Here is a 19,383-nt window from a genome sequence, read left to right on the forward strand (position 1 = left end):
CTTTTAATGGAATTGTGGGCATACTTTAACGCTTTTTGACGTCAAATCACGTTAAAAGGGGGGCGGATAATCCTACAAGGGGGTGCAAAAATCATCTCCCTTAAAGAGCTATCAAAAGGTCATACGGTTCCCAAAAAAATCTCACAAGCCAATTAAAAAAGAATAGACAAGCTACAGCGCACCCATAACAAAAAGTTTGCCTGTTATCATTTCCCTTGATCTATTGCATTTGTTTATGTCTTCTGCCTTGCTGAATCACATGCAGCATATTTAATAATATGAAACATTTATACGGCTGTATTTTGCATCATTGTAATGGGCAGTGCACTGGCATCTGGACTGATAGATGGGCTGGGAACCTCGTTAATCAACTCCCAAAGGGTGATGCTTATCAATCAGCACCAGCATATTTGGAACATAGAAGAGCTCAACAAGATGATACTTGGAACATAGAACTAAACAAGATGTGGGAGTCTGATAGGGTTCGGCAAATCAAAAGGATTAATGATTTTAAAGATGTATTTTAAATTTCAATTTGAATTTGTCAATAGTATAATTTATCTTTTGTGGCAAGTGTTTGCATCTAGGTTTTTGGTGATTTGTCCGGTAATAAAAAATTTAGTCCCACATCAATTGTGCACATATTGTGTACAAGACAACTTATGAGTCTGATGAGTTTATACATAGAAGTGGTTTCTCCAAAGAGTTGTGATCTAAAGAAGACTGGACATAGTTGCGGAGGAAACGTTTCATACATGCGCCTTTCATGTAAACTTCTTTAAATTATTTTATATTTATTCAAATAAATTTTATTTATTTTGGATGATCAGACTTTTGAAGTGGGGTGTGTAAACTTTTCAACTATGTATTATTCATACACATTAGTTTGTTCAATAATTATATTAATTGTTTGAAATGTTACATGTTTCAAGCAATAATCTTAAGTTAAAATGCACTTTGGTCACGTTCCACCTATGGGAGCGCCCTTTATCTGGTTTTTGCAAAGGTGCCCTTCAGTTTAGCATTCCTTTCAAAATTATTGCGGGCATGATCTTATCCGATCAACAAGAAGAGATGATTTCCTATATAAAGATCATATCCCTGGAGCTCTTACAATCCAACTCTTCAATGTCTGACTAATTTGATATCTGGGATTAATGATAGATCTATAATTGATCAAGTCAATTAAATCTATTTATTAGTATATGATATACATGCCAGGGGCCCAGGGTTATCAAAATAGAAACAATTCATATAGCAGCTATCATCGAAAAACTTCCACCTTGGAAGACATGTCAAGACACTCCTACAGGACCGAAATGGATATTCTCTTCAGAGCTTATTTGTTTATTTTAAAATAGAATAAGACAACCTATCTAGAAAGATTCAATTGAAGTCCTATGAGGGCCCTTTTGGATGCCGAGAAGATTTTGATTCGGATTTCTCACATTTGCAGCCCTTTTTGCATTGTAATTTGGATCGGATCAAATTCTTGGATTTCTAATTCAACAGCTGACAGTGAAAAAAATCAGATTTCTAAATTTGCTGTGGGAATAAGAAATTGGAAATCCACAGATCTGGCAGTTTCCTTCACCCTCTTAGCTCTTCAACCTCTCCCCTCCACTAGGAAGTACCCCTTTCACTCTCTGTCTCCCTCTACATGAGCTGCCGGATCTATTCATTTTCTATTCAAAAACTCAATTAAAAAACCAAATACAAAATGGGAGGTATCCAAACGGGCCCTTAGTTCTTTTCAAAGATGAACTTGATCAAGTCTGCATAGGACAAGAAACCCAAGTTCAAAACGAGGTCAGAATCACAAGAGTCGTGATATTCACTTAAACAGGAACCCTGAAAACTTCAAGAAGATAGAGGGTGAATGTTTCATATGTGGGAATCAAGGTCATTATGGCAAGAGTTGTAGGAATACGAAAGAGTGGAGAACATTCCAAGTGTACCTGACAGGATAAATCACATAAAGTGAATGTGGCTGCAGAACACTATCTATCCGTCTTCATCTCTGAAGTGAGAACTTATTCAGTAATATGGACATTAAACTAATGTGTAGACAATAGGGCCACCAGGCACATCTACCATGATTGAAGTGCATTTTCCTCCTCCGAGTCAATTGGAGATGGAGAAAAACTTTATATAGAAACATATCTTCATCCGTCATAGAGGATAAAGGAACAGTGCTTCTGAAGCTCACTTCAAAAAAAAACATTGAAGCTCTGTGAAGTCCATGTACTTGAAATTTGAAAAAAACTTATTGTCTAACTTACTCTAATTAGGTAAGGTTTAAACTTGTTGCGGTAAAAAACAATTAATGTGAGGTGACAGTTCGGGAAAAGCAAACCTGATTGAGTTGTGATTGGGTTTTTGAGATAAGTGTTATCTGATCATCAAATCAAAGGAGATTATGCACTAAGATGAGTTCTGCACAAGGTAGCACCCGGTCAGAAGGCCAACCAGGGGGATTGTCCCCGAACGAGCCCTCCGATGCTTCAGTCAGAACAAAAATAGTAATGAACAGTGATTTCTTGGGTTTCGGACCGCTACCTTTGAGCCTTTGATGGCTGTTTATAGTAAGTGGATCCAATTGATTTACCCTTTTGTCCGTCATCCAGTGATTGGGTAGAGTGTGAGTTTCTCTTCTGCCTTTTAGGGTTAGGCTTTTAATTGCCCTCTGCAGAGGAGCGTAATTAAGGTGTATATTACTCGAGGACACATGTTGCTCTCTGATTGAGTGATCGATTTTGGGTCCCCATCAGATGCCCCCCAGTTCCTTAGGCCGTGTTTATGGCATGGGGAAGTTGAAAGATGAGCTCAGTCGGGAGTTACGCCTTTTCCGGGGGTTCGGATCGGCTTTGGACAATCGCATAGTGGGATCGGCTTCAGACAATCAGATTCTTATCTCCTCATGACCTTGCACTATATTCTGATCGGCCAAGGACGATAAGATTTTTGTCGCGTAGCGGCCTTGTGCTATATTCTGATCGGCCAAGGACGATCAGATTTATGTCACGTAGCGGCCTTGCGCTGTATTCTGATAGGCTAGAGACTATAAGATTTTTGCCACGTAGCGGCCTTGCGTTATATTGGGATCGACTTGGGACGATCCCATTTTTGTCTTTTTGTGGCGTTGCGCCATATTGGGATCGACTTGGGACGTTGACATTTTTGTCTTTTTGTAGCGTTCCACCATATTGGGATTGGCTTGGGACGATCCCATTTTTGTCTTTTTGTGGCGTTGTGCCATATTGGGATCGACTTGGGATGATCCCATTTTTGTGTGGGAATCTTGACAAACTACCCTGTATGGCAGTTTTTTTTTGTCTTTTTTGTGGCGTTGTGCCATATTGGGATTGGCTTGGGGCAATCCTATTTTTGTCTTTTTATGGCGTTGCGCCATATTGGGATCGGCTTGGGACGATCCCATTTTTGTCTTTTTGTGGCATTGCGCCATATTGTAGCTAGTGATCAGGAAGTGGATATTATTGTCGATGATCCTATCTTGGATCTGGGTGTTGTTCCTGGCTCGGTAGCGTCTCCTTTCGATGAGGGAACGAATCACGATTCTGATGTTGAGTTGAGAAGCCACTTGAGGGGGGCTTCTAGTTCGTCTGTAGTAGATAGGATCGTTGATGTTATCGTGGAGGCACAGATGGATGCCGAAGTAAAACATCACAAAGTGGCTCTTAAAGAATTCAGCACACTGGCAGAGTCTAAGTTTAGACTTTATTAGAGACAGGTACTGTATTTCGGAGTGATTTGGGTTATGTAAGCCTAAGGGTACATGCCATCTATGTTTTGATGATCAACAAACCCAAATTGATGGTAGTTAGATAATGGCTTCTCTAGTGTTGTGATTTATACAGGTTTCATTCATATCAACACTTGAAGCAAGAAGAACAAAGGCGAGTCTTAGAGAAAGTCAAGTCTTGGTGGTCATCCTTCAAGCCGTATGGTCTATCGAAGAATCAAGGGAACCACAAGCGCAAAAACAAGTTTGAAGACTATCTCAAGACAAGGGCAGGCTCATGCAAGCGATCAAGAAGATTGAAGCAAGAGAAGATTCAAGGTTTATTTACTTTAGAATGCATTGGAGTCCACTTGGCATTTAGTGTTTGCATAATTTAGTATTTTCAAAACTCATTGAAAGTTATCTTTACAACTCATAAAAGGCATTTGAAAATACATATCTAAAGCCCAAAGACTATGGCCCAAAGTCCCTTGAACCAAACCTTTAAATCAAGTTTTTTAATACAAGGCCGGTCGACCAGGCTAGGCTGGGCAACCGCGGGATGATAGCTGGAAATCCAGCATCTCCTGAACTTAGGCGGGCCGGTCGACTGAGGTCACACAGTCGACCGCGGATGGAGTTTCTAAAAGTTAAGAAACCATCCAGGAAGGTCTTGGCGGGCGACCGAGAATACCCCTGTCGACCGCGGAATGTTTTGAGCGAAATTTTCAAATCAAACAGAAAGCCCTTGGTGGGCGACCGCGAAAATCCCGGTCGACCGCGACATGTTTTTGTGCAAAATATTTAATCAAATAGGAAACCCTCGGCGGGCGACCGCGACGATTTGAAATTTGAAATTAAAAAAAAGCACCCGATAAGGGCAGGCGACCGCTGTACCTCGGCCAACCGCTCCGGTCTCGAAAACTAGTCGTTGGGGCCTGCGCAGGTTACTTTTTCTTGACCTAGTATTTACCATATTGCCCCCAAACGGTCTTAAATGTGCTAGGGCTATTTAAACACCACTAAAGACCTTCATTCATATCTTTTGAGAGATTTTTTATCAAACCCTAGAGCTTTAAACTTGAGAAATCAAAATAAATCTTCTTCAACCTCTTGAGCATTAACGTGTGCATTCATTACTTGCCAAGAGGATCTCCCCAAGCATTTAGTTTTAATCATAGCAAGAGTAAGTGAGCTTTGAGAGTTGTATTTGCCTAAAAGAGGCTTGAGAGTTTTACATCTTTTCTTCCTTACATTTGGAGTGTTACAAAGAGACATTTTCTTTCTTCAAGGCGGTGTACAACGAAGAAGAACGTCCTTTGAGGCGGATTGTACAACAAGGGTGTGTCCCCTTGTGGAGGTGGTGATTGTTTGTAACACTTGGTGAGGTGGCGTTGAGGAGTCTCACAATAGTGGAGAAAATCCCAAGGAAAGACCTAGTACTTGGGTAGTGGAGTAGGTCAAGTTGTGACCGAACCACTATAAATCATCGTGTAGTCTCCTTACTCTTTCTCCCTTCTCCTGTGGTGTATGGTAATCTCTTTCCTTTCTATTTGATTATAACTTGAACAAGGGTTAGAACTAATTAGGTTATTTCACATACTCTTGTAGTTTTAGAAGAAAATTTCAAAAACACCAATTCACTCTCCTCTTGTGTGTTGCCCTTTGGGATTTCAGGTTACGATCGGGGGAAGAAGGTGATCGGCCACCCAATGAGAATGCAGATGTTTGCATCTACGAGGATTCCCTTAAGGCCAGGTTTAGATTTCCCATACATCCTTTTGTGGCAGAGGTGTTGTTCTTTTATGGTTTAGCACCGTCCTAAGTAGCCCCGAACTCATGGAGGATTATTGTTGGCCTTATGCACGTGATGAAGGAGAAGCTGGAGAAAAATCCTTCACTGGAGGTGTTCCGTAGGTGTTGTAACCTTACGAGGAATCGCTCGGATAGCTGGGTGTACATAAGCCAGCATGTTGATACCGAATTTATAGTTGGTTTGTCGACCTCAATCCATGGTTGGAAAAATAGGTTCTTTTATGTGAGCTTAGAAAACCCTGATCTAGATGAGAGGTGGGAGGTTCCCTTGGTATGGATGCCCATAGATACAAAGTTAACGAGTGAGAAGCCTGAGTTGTTGCGTGGTGACTTGGCAACCTTCAAGGCTCTTGAGGCGCATCTCCTAGAGGATGGGTCGATCTATTATAAGGATTATGATAGTGAGGAAGCTTTGTTAGCGATTGGAGTCAGTTATACGACCCCAGCCAGTAGGTGTCTTAGGCCTGCCCGTAATTAGAGCTTTTCTTGCTTTTGTGGTTGTAGACACCCCATTTTGACCGTGCCCTAAACCCTCCAATTTTATGCAAAACCCCATCAAATCATCTAGGTAGGGTCCCAAACTTCACTCTAAGCTAGGTTAAGGCCCCAGCTAGGTCCCTGCAAAATTTCATCAAAATCCGAGCACGTTTGCCTAGCAAACGAGCCGAGGTAAGTGTCGTAGGGCAAGTACAAGAGGGGGGTGGATTATCCTAGATGGGGCTGTCCAAGGTATTAGAGGGGGTGCGAATTTGGCATCTCCTTATATAAAGGTCATTTTCGTTACAAACAGAGGTTTTTCAATTTTTCTAAAAAAAAAATAAAAAATCGCAGAGGAGATTTTCTCCCAAATCCAAAACCCATTTCTCTTTTCCGATCGTGATTTTCCTCTTCCGATCATTTTCCGATCGTCTTCTCTGAGTGAATTTTGCCGGAACTTCGGCCAAACTCCGACGAAATTCCGGTCAGCCATAGCACTCTTTCATCTCCTCCGATCATCTCCGATTGCCATTTTCCGGCAAAACTCTAGCTCCGGCCAACCTCAGTCAAAGCTCAAGCTCTTTTTCTCTTTCTTAGAAATCAGATCTACAAGGAGCAGCAGGGAGAGAGAGAAAGAGAGAGAGAGAAAGCTCCGGTCATCTTCTCCGATCTACCACCTCAAACCCTAACTGTACCTTTTCTTCTCCGGCGAGCTCATCTTCTCCGGTGAGTGCATCCTCGTTTGGATCTTCCGTTCATCTTAGTTTTTTCTTTTGAATCATAGATCTTCTCCATTTCTTTTCTTCCAAACCCTTGCTATTTTTATTTTCCGATCGAGATCTTATTCTCCGATCAAAAATCCGACAGAATTCTAGCTCTCATTGTTTCTTCTTCACTCAAGCCTCAATAAACCTCATTTTCTGTTGATTGAATCTGTCTAAACCCTAACTCTGCTATCCTTTCTTCTCCGGTGAGATTCTAGTATTATTCCGGTCGATATTCCGGCCAAGCTTGATTTGATCATCTTCATTTTGATTTTCTTAATCCAAACCGTAAATTTGTTCCTCTTTCTTCTCCGATCGTTTTCCGGTTGATTTTCCGGTCAGATTCTCTTTTTCCGGCAATCCTCCATGAAATCCGGCGGCAGCTCCTTGAAATTTCATAGAGAAAGAAAGTGAGATTACTTACTCCGATAACTTTTCTCCGGAAAAATTGAAGCTTCGGTCAGCCATTGCTTCTTACCTCAGATATAAATGAGTTAAGGTCTGGAGTGAGGGAATTTGGAGCAGAGAAATAAGGAGGAGTTGATTTAGAAGTTCTTTTGATTTAGAGCTTTGCAAATGTAAAAGTAAAAGAAGAGCAATTTCAAGAGTTCAGCAGATAATAAAAAAAATTGTCAAATCCCAGACATCTGAAGGCCAGCCTAATGATCTAGTGAGTACCTGCAACTCTTGATTGATTCAGTTCTTTGGCAATATCACTAACAACTCAGGTACTTCTTTTTCCTCCTCTCTAATTCATGCTTAATGTGTAGTTCTTGCTGATTTGGTTAGTTTGGATCTACATTTGGTTTGTTTATGATCACTGTTGATAGTAAAATTTGTTTGGTCTAACAAATCCAACATGATCTGATTGCGAAAATTCAAGGGAATGGATCCCATATTTCATCCAAGCTCTTAAGGCTTAGATTGGATCTGATTGGGTAACTTGTTATTTTCCAAATACTTAACATTTGATGCAAAAACCTTCACATAGAAGAGACAGGAGCAGAGTCTCATTCCCAACTTATGCTTATAGGTTAAGTACTATGAAATTCATTTTCTATAAGTTTGGTTATTTACATGTCAGATATATAATGTTCATTTTCATTTAATCCATTGTTCATAAGAAGCTAATTTCCATAAGCTACAGTTACATCTTGTGCTGCTCATGACGGACATATTTTTGTCCGAAATTGTTTTTCTGATGTCGTGATTTTAGTAGCATAATGACATGTGAATAAGATATGAACTTTGGGAGTATTCCTTGAATGGTGAATTGATTATTTTTGTGTATGATTTAAATGGGGCGATGAAGGCGCTAGCCCAAGCCCATTTTTTTAGAGGGACATACTTTGTCATGGTAGTCCCCCCTGTTTTTCTTTCTCCTTCTTTAGATAGAAGTTTCTTAGTTTTTTTAGATACCCTTTGAACCATTGCCCTTTCTCATTATGAAAGGGCGATGAAGGCGATAGCCCAAGCCCATCTTTGGAGGGACTTACCCGGTCATGGTAGTACCCTCTTTCTTTAGATAGAGATTTCTTAGATTTTTAGGCACCCTCAGATATTAGTTTCTCTTCATTGCCGAGGGCGATGAAGGTGCTAGCCCAAGCCCATCATTAGGGGACTTGCTTAGTCCAAGTAGCACTCCCCTCTTCTTTTCAAAAGACTTGACCAGTCTTTTATATGTGTATCCCATAGACATTAGAAACCCATTCATTGCAAAGGCAATGAAAGAGTTTCTCTAGAGCCCTCTTAGGAGACAATCTATGTCTCGTGCAGAAATGTCTTACCCTATTAGGAGACAAGCTATGTCTTGTGCAGAGAGTCATACTCTTTAAGAGATAGGCTTTGTCTCATTAGTGAGTCGCACGTAGGAGGCTTGCTTAGCCTCATCATTAGAAACTCCCTTCTTAGTTGAAGACCAATTTGGTCTGGTAGTTATCCTAATCCTTTCATCATTGCAGGGGCAATGATAGTGTTACTTGGAGCCCATCTCTGTGTTTAAGAGACTTGCCCAGTCTCACTAACACCCTTTTTTTATCTCCTTTTCTTTTAGGAGACTAGCCTAGTCTCATTTGTATTCCCTTATTGGGGTTGTGCACTAGGAGTCAGTCCTCAGTATAAGAGTCTGTCCTTAGCGAGAGAGTTAGTCCTTCATGTTTCAGGAGTCAGTCCTATCATCATAGGGGTTAGGATTCTGTCCAACCTCTCATCAAATCATTGTGATTTTTTTTATCCACTCTTGCAAGGTATAGGATGCTGTCCAACCCTTGCAGAGCTGTGATCTTGTTCTTTTCCCTCGCAAAGCATAGGATGCTGTCCAACCTTTACGGGATATCAGGAGTCTATCCTCCCCTTATGATGATAGGATTTTGTCCTCTGGTGTCAAAAACTCAAAAACATTCAGAAATTTCAAAAACATCAAAATATCTGAAAAATCCAAAAATCTCAAAAATCTTGAGTCATTAGGAGAGTAGTTAGGAATTCTGTTTCGAACTATGTTGGCTTGATCCCTTTCAACAGGGTACGTAGTGCAGCTTGGGATCTTTATCCAAAGTCCAGCCAAACCTTTAAAAATAAACACTTCGAACATTCCAAAAATACAAAAATTCTTCAAAAACCTTTTTTCAAAAAGATCTTCCCCTAGAGTTAGGAATCTGTCTTAGCTGTTTGGGATGTTTTAGAGTTAGGAGTCTGTCCTGATTTGTATTGATATGGTGTGTCCTGTGGTGTGAGTGTCCCTAGCGTTAGGAGGCCTCAAGTCGATCGGTTAGACACTTAGTTGAACCGATGGCTAGACTAGGAAGCATATAGTCAGCCCATGGTTTTCTTTAGGATGCACAGCCTAGTTACACATAGGATGTAGGGCCCACTTACATTAGCTTAAGGCTAACCAACTTGCATTAGTTAGGGCATATAGAGAGTCCTAAAATTTACAGTTCACTTGAATTTAAGCAATCGTATAAAAAGCTTTAAAAAATCAGTCGAGTCTAGTGGATCGAGTCTAGGATAGCGGTTCTAGATGGTTAGGCATCGTAGTTTAGAATAGGTCATCGAACTACGTTGACTCCGATTCTTCCCGAGGCCGGGATACGTAGAGCAGCTGGGATGGACGGCCATCTTGGTCCGAGTCAAGTCCTGCATTAGAGTTTTAAGATTCATCTTGTCCAGTCATGTATAGAGTTGATTTGTGTTGTATGTTTTGCTGTGTTTTCTTACTTTCATGTACAGATCCTATACCTTTAGCTGTAGCATGCATGTGTTTGCACACCAGAATTTAGACATCAATTAGGTATGACACTCATAACCTAGTTATTCTCAGGTGACACTTCTTTCGTTTCTTTTATGTATGTTTATTAATCATCTCTGAGACATGCATGATTAGATAGACGTCTTCTCGGAGATATTCGTTCCCATTTCATATGACTTTCGCCCAAAACTCTTCAAAATCATTAAGTAAATGGCATAAGAGACCAGGTGCTTGCACTTGGGCGGACGAGGTGCTCTTCGGACCTTCCAAATTTGTAACCAGGCACGAACCCTTCTTTTATATCTCTGGTTATCCGTTGCAACAGAGCATAGTATGGGATCCAGGGCCTGCTTCCTTGGATGACGACTTTTCTTTGTTTAAGGTACGCCTCGAATCTGGGCTAGTCCCCGAATCGAGAGGTATCTCACCTTTTATCGCCACTCATGCTGTGAGAGGCACATTTTTTCGAGAGTTCCTTGGTAGCTCTCCATTCACGTGGATGATCCACTGAGACTTAGCGCGTGGGGCTCGTCCCTCCGTCTCTCTCGGATCTGGGTCCACAGTGGTTCTTTTGCTTCCTTCAGTCATGTCTTATTTTCTGACCATCTGTTATTCCTTCGGTTTTTTCTTTGTTTTTAGTGATGGATGTTGTAAAGAAGGCATAGATGGTGAAGCGGGTAATGGCGAACAAGGTGGGACAGTCCCATAAGAGGAAGGAGCCGGAGGGACCTTCTGACCATCCAATCCAGGAAAAGGGGAAAGAAATTAGATCCACTATGGCCGGTAAGTCTCTTTCTTCCTTAGCGCAGCTTTATAAGGACACACATCCTGAAAGGGTTAAGGCATTAGGTGGTGGAACTAGGACTGCACTGAAGCATTCGGCTTCTACAGTACTGCCGATCGAGAAGGACAAGGTGCTTTGCCCTGACTGGTCTATTCTCTGAACTGACACCGTGTTCAGTAACCCGGAAATTGCCCGTGAACACATCAAGAAGGGCGTGTTGGAGAAGGATGCTAAGTGCATCGAGAAAGAGGTTCTTGAGACGGCCTTCAGAGCCGGTTTTGCATCTATTTATTAGGTGACTGTTATGAATTCTTCGTCTGTTTGTTATGTGTTCATTCACGACTTTGATTGCCTTCTTACTTGCTGTTTGTCCTTGCAGTTGGGTTTCTACTGGACTGACTTAGAGAGGAAGTCCATGATGTTTTCTGAAACCTTAACAAGTGTCCAGAAGAAGTTAGGCCAGGCTAACAAGGACAATGAATAACTGTTCACAAAGCTGAAGGCGTTGAGGGAGGCAAGGACCAAGTTGACCAAGGAGAATGCTCGTTTGAAGAATGCCCAAGAAGAGTGGATTCGAAGGGCATTGGACGATCAAGCATTGGAGCACCTGGCGGAGAAGAAAAAGGCTGTGGAGGAGGCTGTTGAGGTGAAGCAGACCAAACTTTATGAGCTCATCTCTACTGCATATACGGAGGCCTTTGATGCGTGTAAAGGCCTTATTTTGAAGAAGTATCCCAATGCCAGTCTTGACTTCGAGGATATTTCTTGGGAAAGCCTATACGCTAGCTCTGCTGCCGTCTAGGCTGACGACCCTGTTACGAAGGACTCTAGTCACAAGCACGATCAGACTCCCGCCTAGGTTCCTAACGACCAGGATGCCCCGGCCTCTTAGATTTGTGTTTTCGTCTTCTCCTTTGATGTTTCTATATTCTGAACTTTGGCCTTGTAAGCCCTTTATGGGTTGTTTAAAACTTTGGTGGGATTCTGATTGTTCCCTTCTGGATAATTTTGCTATTTTTTGCACAGTGGATGCTTTATTACCCTTTACCTAATGGATTTAGAGTTTTCTCAAGCATTGTAATTTCATCACTATGTTAATGTATGCGTAGTTTCCTTGCTTGTTTGTTTCTTGAGCGATTTTGTCAGATTACGAGGGCGGTTCTAATCGGATTGAGTGTGCTTCCATTGGCCGCGGTTGATCTAATTGGGATTTCTGTAACCTTTCATGATGTGATAACCTTAAAAGGTTAATTGCTATCGGGTTTCCCCCAACTCTTCTATATCACCCGGCTTGGTCTCGGCGCTTTTCCCAGGTTGTTCCTAGGACTGAAGCGCGTAACCTTATTAGATGTTTTTGTTTGACCTGAGTTTAAAGACTCGGGTTTATTACTTGCTTAACCTATCATCATGCTTTTCTCTCTCCCAGCCCGAGGATGTGCTCCAGCTTTCAGAAGGATTAGTAAATGCTCAGTTTTTTGGTTACCCGGAATGGAATAACCAGATTTATCATTTTGAAATCGGCAATAGTCAAGAGTCTCATTTCATTTCATTGATACCATGGACGTTCACATTTTTTTTTCTCAAGTCCATTCTTGATTACAAAGCGCTGTGATATGCGGGGAGAGAGGATAGGAGCTTCGTTATTGGTAGTACTTTTTGAGGTTCTTGGAGTTCCATGCGTGGGGGAGTAGGTGACCTTAGAAGGTTTCCAACTGGTAACTGCTTGGTCGGATGACTTGTGCCACTTTGTATGGTACCTCCCAAGTTGGGGAGAGTTTGCCAACTTTGCGGGGCTGTGAAACTGCGGCTTTTCTTAGCACCAAGTCCCCAACTTTATGGTCCCTCGGTCGGAGCTTCCAATTGTAATACCGCACAATCCTTTGCTGATAAGCCGTGATCCAAAGCTTGGAGTCTTCCCTTACTTCGTCGAGGAGACTGAGGTTTGTCCTCAGGCCTTCGTGGTTCCGCCCTTCGTCGAATTGTTGTACACAAAAAGAGGGAACACCAATTTCCACGGGGATAACAACTTCGGTCCCGTACGTTAGATTGAACGAGGACTCTCTTGTTGGGCCCCTAGGAGTGGTTCGATAAGCCCAGAGGAATCGATAAAGTTCGTCGGCCCATCGGCCTGATTTTTCGTCTAGCTTTTTCTTGATGCCTTGGAGAAGGGTTCGGTTGGTGACTTCGGTTTGGCCGTTAGTTTAGGGGTCTGCTACAGACGTGAACCACTTTTCAATTTGAAGGTCTGTGCATAACCTTCTAAATTTCTTGTTGTCAAACTGGGTTTCGTTATCTGTGATAAGAACCCTTGGAATGCCAAACCGGCATACGACCGACTTCCAAAAGAAGGATTGAATGTTCTGCTCTATGATTTCGACTATAGGTTCCGCCTCCACCCACTTGGTGAAATAATCCACTACTACTACTACAAATTTTCGTCCTCCTGGTTCCTTGGGGAAGGGCCCTAGTGTGTCCATTCCCCAAATTGCGAAAGGTATTGGACTGATGATCGGAGTCAAGGCCACTACTAGTTGATCGGAGGTTGGGGCGAACTTTTGACACTTGTCACACTTTTTCATGAGATTTAGGGAGTCTTTCCTCAAGGTAGGCCAATATAGTCCTCTTAGAAGTATTTTTCAGATTAGTGCCTTCCCCCCAAGATGCTCGCCACAAATTCCTTCATGAACCTCTCGCAAGGAGTACGTAGCGTCGGTGGGGTGAAGGCACTTCAGATATGGACATGTGTAGGACCTTTTGTATAGGTTTTGGCCATCATAACTGAACGAGATGCCCTCTGTATTATTCTGCGTGCTTCCTTCTTATCTTCTGGGAGCTCTCCATCTTAAAGGTATCGAATGATTTCTTCCATCCAGCATGGCTCCCATTCTACTTACGTTATCTCTTCGATTTCTGTTTCAATGGCAGCTTTCTTCATGTGTTCCACACATATGCGGCCCAGTGCTAGGTATCCCAATGCTGCCAGTCGGGACAATGCGTCGCCTTCGCATTCTCTTCTCGAGGGATGCGTTCTATTTCAAAACTTTGAAACTTTTTCAAGATATGTTGGACTCTGGCCAAATATTTGGCCATTCTTGAGTCCCTGGCCTCAAACTTGCCTTTCACTTGACTGGCAAATAACTTCGAGTCGCTGAAGGCCTTCAGTTGATCTGCATGTACCTGAACTACTAGATTCAATCCTGCTATCAATGCTTCATACTCTGCTTCTTTATTGGACGTGCAGAATCCAAATCGAATGGCGTATTCAGTTATGAAGCTATCAGGTCATGTCAAGATGAGGCTGGCTCCACTTCCTTGTGCGTTGGAGGAGCCATCTACATAGAGTTCCCAGATGGTATTTGGACCTTCTTGATTGCCTTCATTTGGACCATTTGATCCTTTAGGAATTTGTAAGCCCAAGGGTTTCCATGGGTTAATCATTCACCTTACCTTCTTGTTTTGATGCTAGCAAACCAAATTGATTAGCATTTACGGACTGCTGTGTTGCTTTGAGGTGTTGTGTTGTATACAGGATTTTCATGTCATAATCGCCATTACACAACACTTCACAACACATGACTTGTGGATCAAGGAGCAAAGGAACCAAGAGCTTGCACCTACATTGAACACATCCTCATTTGAAGATGTTCAAATCAAGAAGCTCATCATGAAGATTCCACAAGTTCCTAGCAAGTGTCAAGAAGGAGCTTGGAGTTGAACATGCCATGGTGACACCTCATGTACCTCAAGATGCATTGAAGATTGGAGGACATGTCACAAGAGCCAAGACAAGGACAAGATGTTTTTTCCCAAGCTGAAGAAGTCCAAGAAAGTGCAAAGGAGCCATGACATTCCAAGAAGACTCAAGGTTCTTATTTTTAGAATGTATTTGGAGTCCTCTTGATTTTATGTTTAAATGCACTTTCAAAAGGTTTTCAAATGGTTTTTATACTTAACATTTTACATCTTTGAAAACCATCAACACACCCAAAAATGTGTTTGAAAACCTTGGACTTAAGCCCAAAGATCATAGCCCAAAAGCCCATGATCTTTAAAGTTAAAATGGAATTTTAACCAGGGCCGGTCGACCGAGCTAGGCCGGGTGACCGCGGGATGGAACCTGAAAATCCAGGCCATCTCGAATTTTATCGGGCCAGTCAACCGGGTTAAGCCGGGCGACCGCGGATTTGTGTCTGTTTCAAAACAGAACAGTCCTACATGGTTTGGGCGGGCGACCGTCGTGGATCGGTCGACCGGGATAGGTTTTAGAGCTAAATTTTCTGAGCAAACAGTTAGCCCTCGCCGGGCGACTGCCATATGGCCGGTCGACCGCGACGGTAAGAAATTTAAAAATATAATAGGGCGCCCGATAGGGGCGGACGACCGCTGTAGCCCGGTCGACCGCCATGGTTGAGCAAACTAGCCGTTGGGGCATTTTTTGCTTGACTTTTTCTAGCCATTTATTTACAGTTTCACTCCAAACGGTCATATTTTCAAATACTCTACATATACATGATTAAAACCTATCTCTACAAGCTTTTGAACATTTAGAGAAAGATCAAATCCTATTTCTCTTTGAGCTTCAACCTTTTATTTCAAAAGCTAAAAACCTCTTTGATCTTCCATTTCTACATGTTATCAAGAGGCACTCCATAGGGCATTACATTTGTATATTCTACGAGTGAATATGAGCTATCAATGTTGTACTCCGCCTATTAAGAGGCAAGAGAGTTTTTCTTTTTTTCTGTTCTTCATGTGAGGGTCTCCTCTTCGGCCCGTAAAGAAAGGTGAAGAAAAATATCTCCGATTCGGCCCGTGAAGAAAGGTGAATCATGTGCAAGGGTTTGATTCCCTTGTCAAGGCTTCGTGCGAGGGGCTTCACTTTGGCCCTTGAGAATGGAAAAGCAAGGGTTTGTTCCCTTTGGAGATCCTAAGGAGGTAAACTTGGAAGAGTGGAGTAGGTCATGTTGTGACCGAACTACTATAAATCTTGTGCCTTGTGGATGCTTGCTCTTTTCCTTCTCCCTCTCTCTCACACGTGTGGTGATTGGTAATCTCTAACCTTACTTATGTTTATGCTTTAATTGAACAAGGGTTAGTGAATGCACTTAAGATAAATGTCTAAACCCTAAATTGCATTATAATATTTATTTGAACAAGGGTTAGCTAAATGTGCATGATTAGAAAGTTTAATCCCTAGAGTTTATTGATATACCTATTTGAACAAGGGTTAAACTAATTAGTGCTTAATTAAATGGATTAATTTTTAATCTCCTTTAATTAAGCCTAAAATTTCTAATTGACCAATTCACCCCCCCTCTTAGATTGTCACACCTGTTTTTCAGAATGGGACACTGTAGTTGTACAGGCCCAAAGGGGATAAGAGACCATAGTCATATGGACTTGAAGGGAATGAGACATCGTAGTTGTACTGGTCAAAAGAGAATGGGACACTGTAGTTATACAAGCCCATAAGAGAGTCGTATGCACTCGAAAAGAATAAGACACCTTAGTTGTACGGGCTCAAAGGAAATGGGACACCGTAGTCGTACGGGCCTAAAGGAGATAAGAGACCATAGCCATTTATTTACAGTTTCACCCCAAACGGTCATATTTTCAAATACTCTATATATACATGATTAAAACCTATCTCTACAAGCTTTTGAGCATTTAGAGAAATATCAAATTCCATTCTCTTTGAGCTTCAACCTTTTATTTCAAAAGCTAAAAACCTCTTTGATCTTTCATTTCTACATATTATCAAGAGGCACTCCATAGGGCTTTTATTTGTTTATTTCTTGGAGTGATTGTGATCTTAAACTTTGTAATCTGCCTATTAAGAGGCAAGAGAGTTTTTATTTTTATTTGTTCTTCATGTGAGGGTCTCCTCTTTAGCTCGTAAAGAAAGGTGAAGAAAAGGGTATCCGATTTGGCCCGTGAAGAAAGGTGAATCATGTGTGAGGGTTTGATTTCCTTGCGAAGGCTTCGTGCGATGGGCTTCGCTTTGGCCATTGAGAATGAAAAAGCTTATTGTATGAGCTTCGAGATTTGGCTTGAAATCTCACCATATTGGAGTACCCAATGAGCCAAACTTGGAAGAGTGGAGTAGGTCAAGTTGTGACTGAACCGCTATAAAATCTTGGTGTCCTCATTGTGGTGTGCATTGTCTCTCTCTCTCTCTTCGTTTCCTTCTCTTGCACGTGTGGTGATTGGTAATCTCTAACCTTACTTGTGTTTATGCTTTAATTGAACAAGGGTTAGTACATGCACTTGTGTTAAATATTACAAACCCTAATTGCATTATGATATCCATTTGAACAAGGGTTAGTAAATGTGCATGATTAGAGAGTCTAAATCCTAGCTTTTATTGATATACATATTTTAACAAGGGTTAGACTAATTAGTGCTTAATTAGAAGATTAATTTTTAATCTCCTTTAATTAAGCCTAAAATTTCTAATTGACCAATTCACCCCCCCTCTTGGATTGTCACACCTGTATTTCATTTAGTATTAGAGCCTAGGCTCTTAAACAGATTTTTTAATCTTAAAAATCTACAAGAGAAAAGATCTGTGACCATCCCTATGGATTTTGAGAAAGGTCGATCCACCATAATTCCTCCATTCTTTGATGGAAAGAATTATGGAGCTTGGAAAGCACAAATGCTAGCCTATCTCAAATCCATAGATCATGACATTTTAGATGTCATTAAAGAGAAAATTTCTTTTTCAAGAAAATGCACTGAAGGTGATATGAAATTATTTTTCTTGAACTCAAAGGCTATGATTTTATTATGTTGTGGTTTAACTCCAAACATTTTTAGCAATATTTCAAATTGCATCAATGCAAAAGATATTTGGACCTTATTAGAAAATATTTTTGAGAAAAATATTTGTCTCTTTTCAAATGATAAAATTTCTGGTAAAAATGTGACTTTACAAAAAAAATTTGCATATGAAATTTAGTTCAAACATTCTATTTCCGATTTGGAAATTCAAATTGAAAATTTGAAATTGGAAATAAATGAAAGTTTGAAAAGAAATGAAAAATTAAGTCAATTGAGCATATTTCTGATCAATAAAAATGTTGACTTATTTAAAAAATGCAATGCCTTTGAGAAAAGAATTAAAAGCCTTGAAATCACAAATATTGAACTTGTTGAAAAATATAAACATGTTTGTGAAAATGAAAAACAAATGAATAAAGAACTCTCTATTAAGAATCAAAGACTTCATGAGGAAAAAGATAAACAACCTTTAAAGTCTTATGATTCTAAATGCTCATCTTCTACTAATCATAATTATTGTGGTAGAGTTGGGCATCACAATTCTGAGTGTAAGCTTGGAATTGTGAAATCTAACAAGTTTGTTTGGATAAGAAAAGGTACACTCCCACAAACAAACTTGGATAAAACCAAAGGGATTTGGGTTCCAAAAGATTCCCTCTAAACTAATTAGTGAATGAGTTAGTTTAGGGGCTATGCTAAAATTGTCATATCATTCACATTCATTCTAGATACTTCAATTCATTAATTCATTCTAGATACTTCAATTCATTAATTCATTCGTTGTATCTAGATTAGTTGAGCTTAATTGCCATAATCTTTTATCCATGAATATAGATCTCATATGTGTGATGCTTGTAACTTGCGATGTATCTATATTCATTTGAGCTGAATGATCACATATTTTATTTGCTATAGTCTAAATGTAGTAAATGCTATATTTCTTCTTTAGACTATATTGTTGTGCATTATTGAATATCTTTTTTGAAAAGCCTATCTAAGTGCAAATCACATCACTTGTGCACTTAGTATCCACAAAGTAAATCCACAATAAAAAATTAAAATGTGAAAACCATATATGTGCTTCCATGAAAATTAACCATCCTTTTTGCCCTTGAGTTCAAATTGATCTTTCAAGTTCATTCCTATAATTCTTGAACTCTTTGTAAGACAATTTTGGTATTTGCTAGATCTTTGTATATTCAACTTAGGAAGAATATCATTTCTAGCAAAATTGAGTGTTAAAAGCAGAAATTTGCCAGTTGTGACTCCGAAAGCGCATTTGGTAGGATTTAGCTTCATCTTGTACTCTTTTAAGACTTGGAATGTTTCCTTGAGGTACAAGATGTGATTGTTTGCCTTCTTGCTCTTAACAAGCATGTTGTCAACATATACTTCCATGTTTCTGCCTATCTGGTTTCAGAAGAGTTTACTGACCAACCTTTGATAGATAGCCCCAGCATTCTAGAGGCTGAAGGGCATTACTCGATAACAATATAACCCCTGATCGGTTATGAAGGATGTCTTTAAAATATCTGCTTCGTACATCCTGATCTGGTTATATCCTAAAAAAGCATCCATGAAGGTTAGTAGTTCGTGGCCTGATGTGGAGTCGATAAGCTGGTCAATCTTTGGGAGTGGGAAACTGTTTGTGGACAAGCCTTATTCAAATCAGTAAAGTCTATACAGATCCTCCATTTCCCGTTGGATTTCTTCACCATTACCACACTGGCCAACCAGTCGGGGTATTTGATCTCCTGGATGAAATCTGCTC

At 40.6% G+C, this 19,383-nt stretch overlaps 1 protein-coding gene and 1 long non-coding RNA gene across 17 annotated transcripts in view; both read left to right on the forward strand.

Annotated features, from left to right (window-relative positions):
- Nucleotides 1-829, forward strand: part of LOC143889961 (Adenine nucleotide alpha hydrolases-like superfamily protein) — a 60,279-nt gene extending 59,450 nt beyond the window's left edge. For all 15 annotated transcript variants that reach the window (XM_077394397.1, XM_077394396.1, XM_077394398.1 and 12 more), the window contains one exon: nucleotides 324-829. The gene's annotated coding sequence lies outside the window, so the exon portion shown is untranslated. The remainder of the gene's footprint in view (nucleotides 1-323) is intronic.
- Nucleotides 830-6,219: 5,390 nt separating this feature from the next.
- LOC143891369 (uncharacterized) lies at nucleotides 6,220-11,886 on the forward strand. Of its 2 annotated transcripts, XR_013255297.1 has the most exons (4): nucleotides 6,220-7,526; nucleotides 10,685-10,828; nucleotides 10,895-11,124; nucleotides 11,209-11,886. It is a non-coding gene; the product is annotated as an uncharacterized LOC143891369 (long non-coding RNA). The 2 variants fall into 2 exon arrangements; XR_013255296.1 differs by having other exon boundaries at nucleotides 6,220-10,828.
- Nucleotides 11,887-19,383: the final 7,497 nt, after the last annotated feature.

This window comes from Tasmannia lanceolata, unplaced genomic scaffold (genome assembly GCF_043159265.1).
Source record: "Tasmannia lanceolata isolate RefF3 unplaced genomic scaffold, GAP_Taslan_0.1 ptg000013l, whole genome shotgun sequence".
In the NCBI taxonomy this organism is placed as follows: Eukaryota; Viridiplantae; Streptophyta; class Magnoliopsida; order Canellales; family Winteraceae; genus Tasmannia; species Tasmannia lanceolata.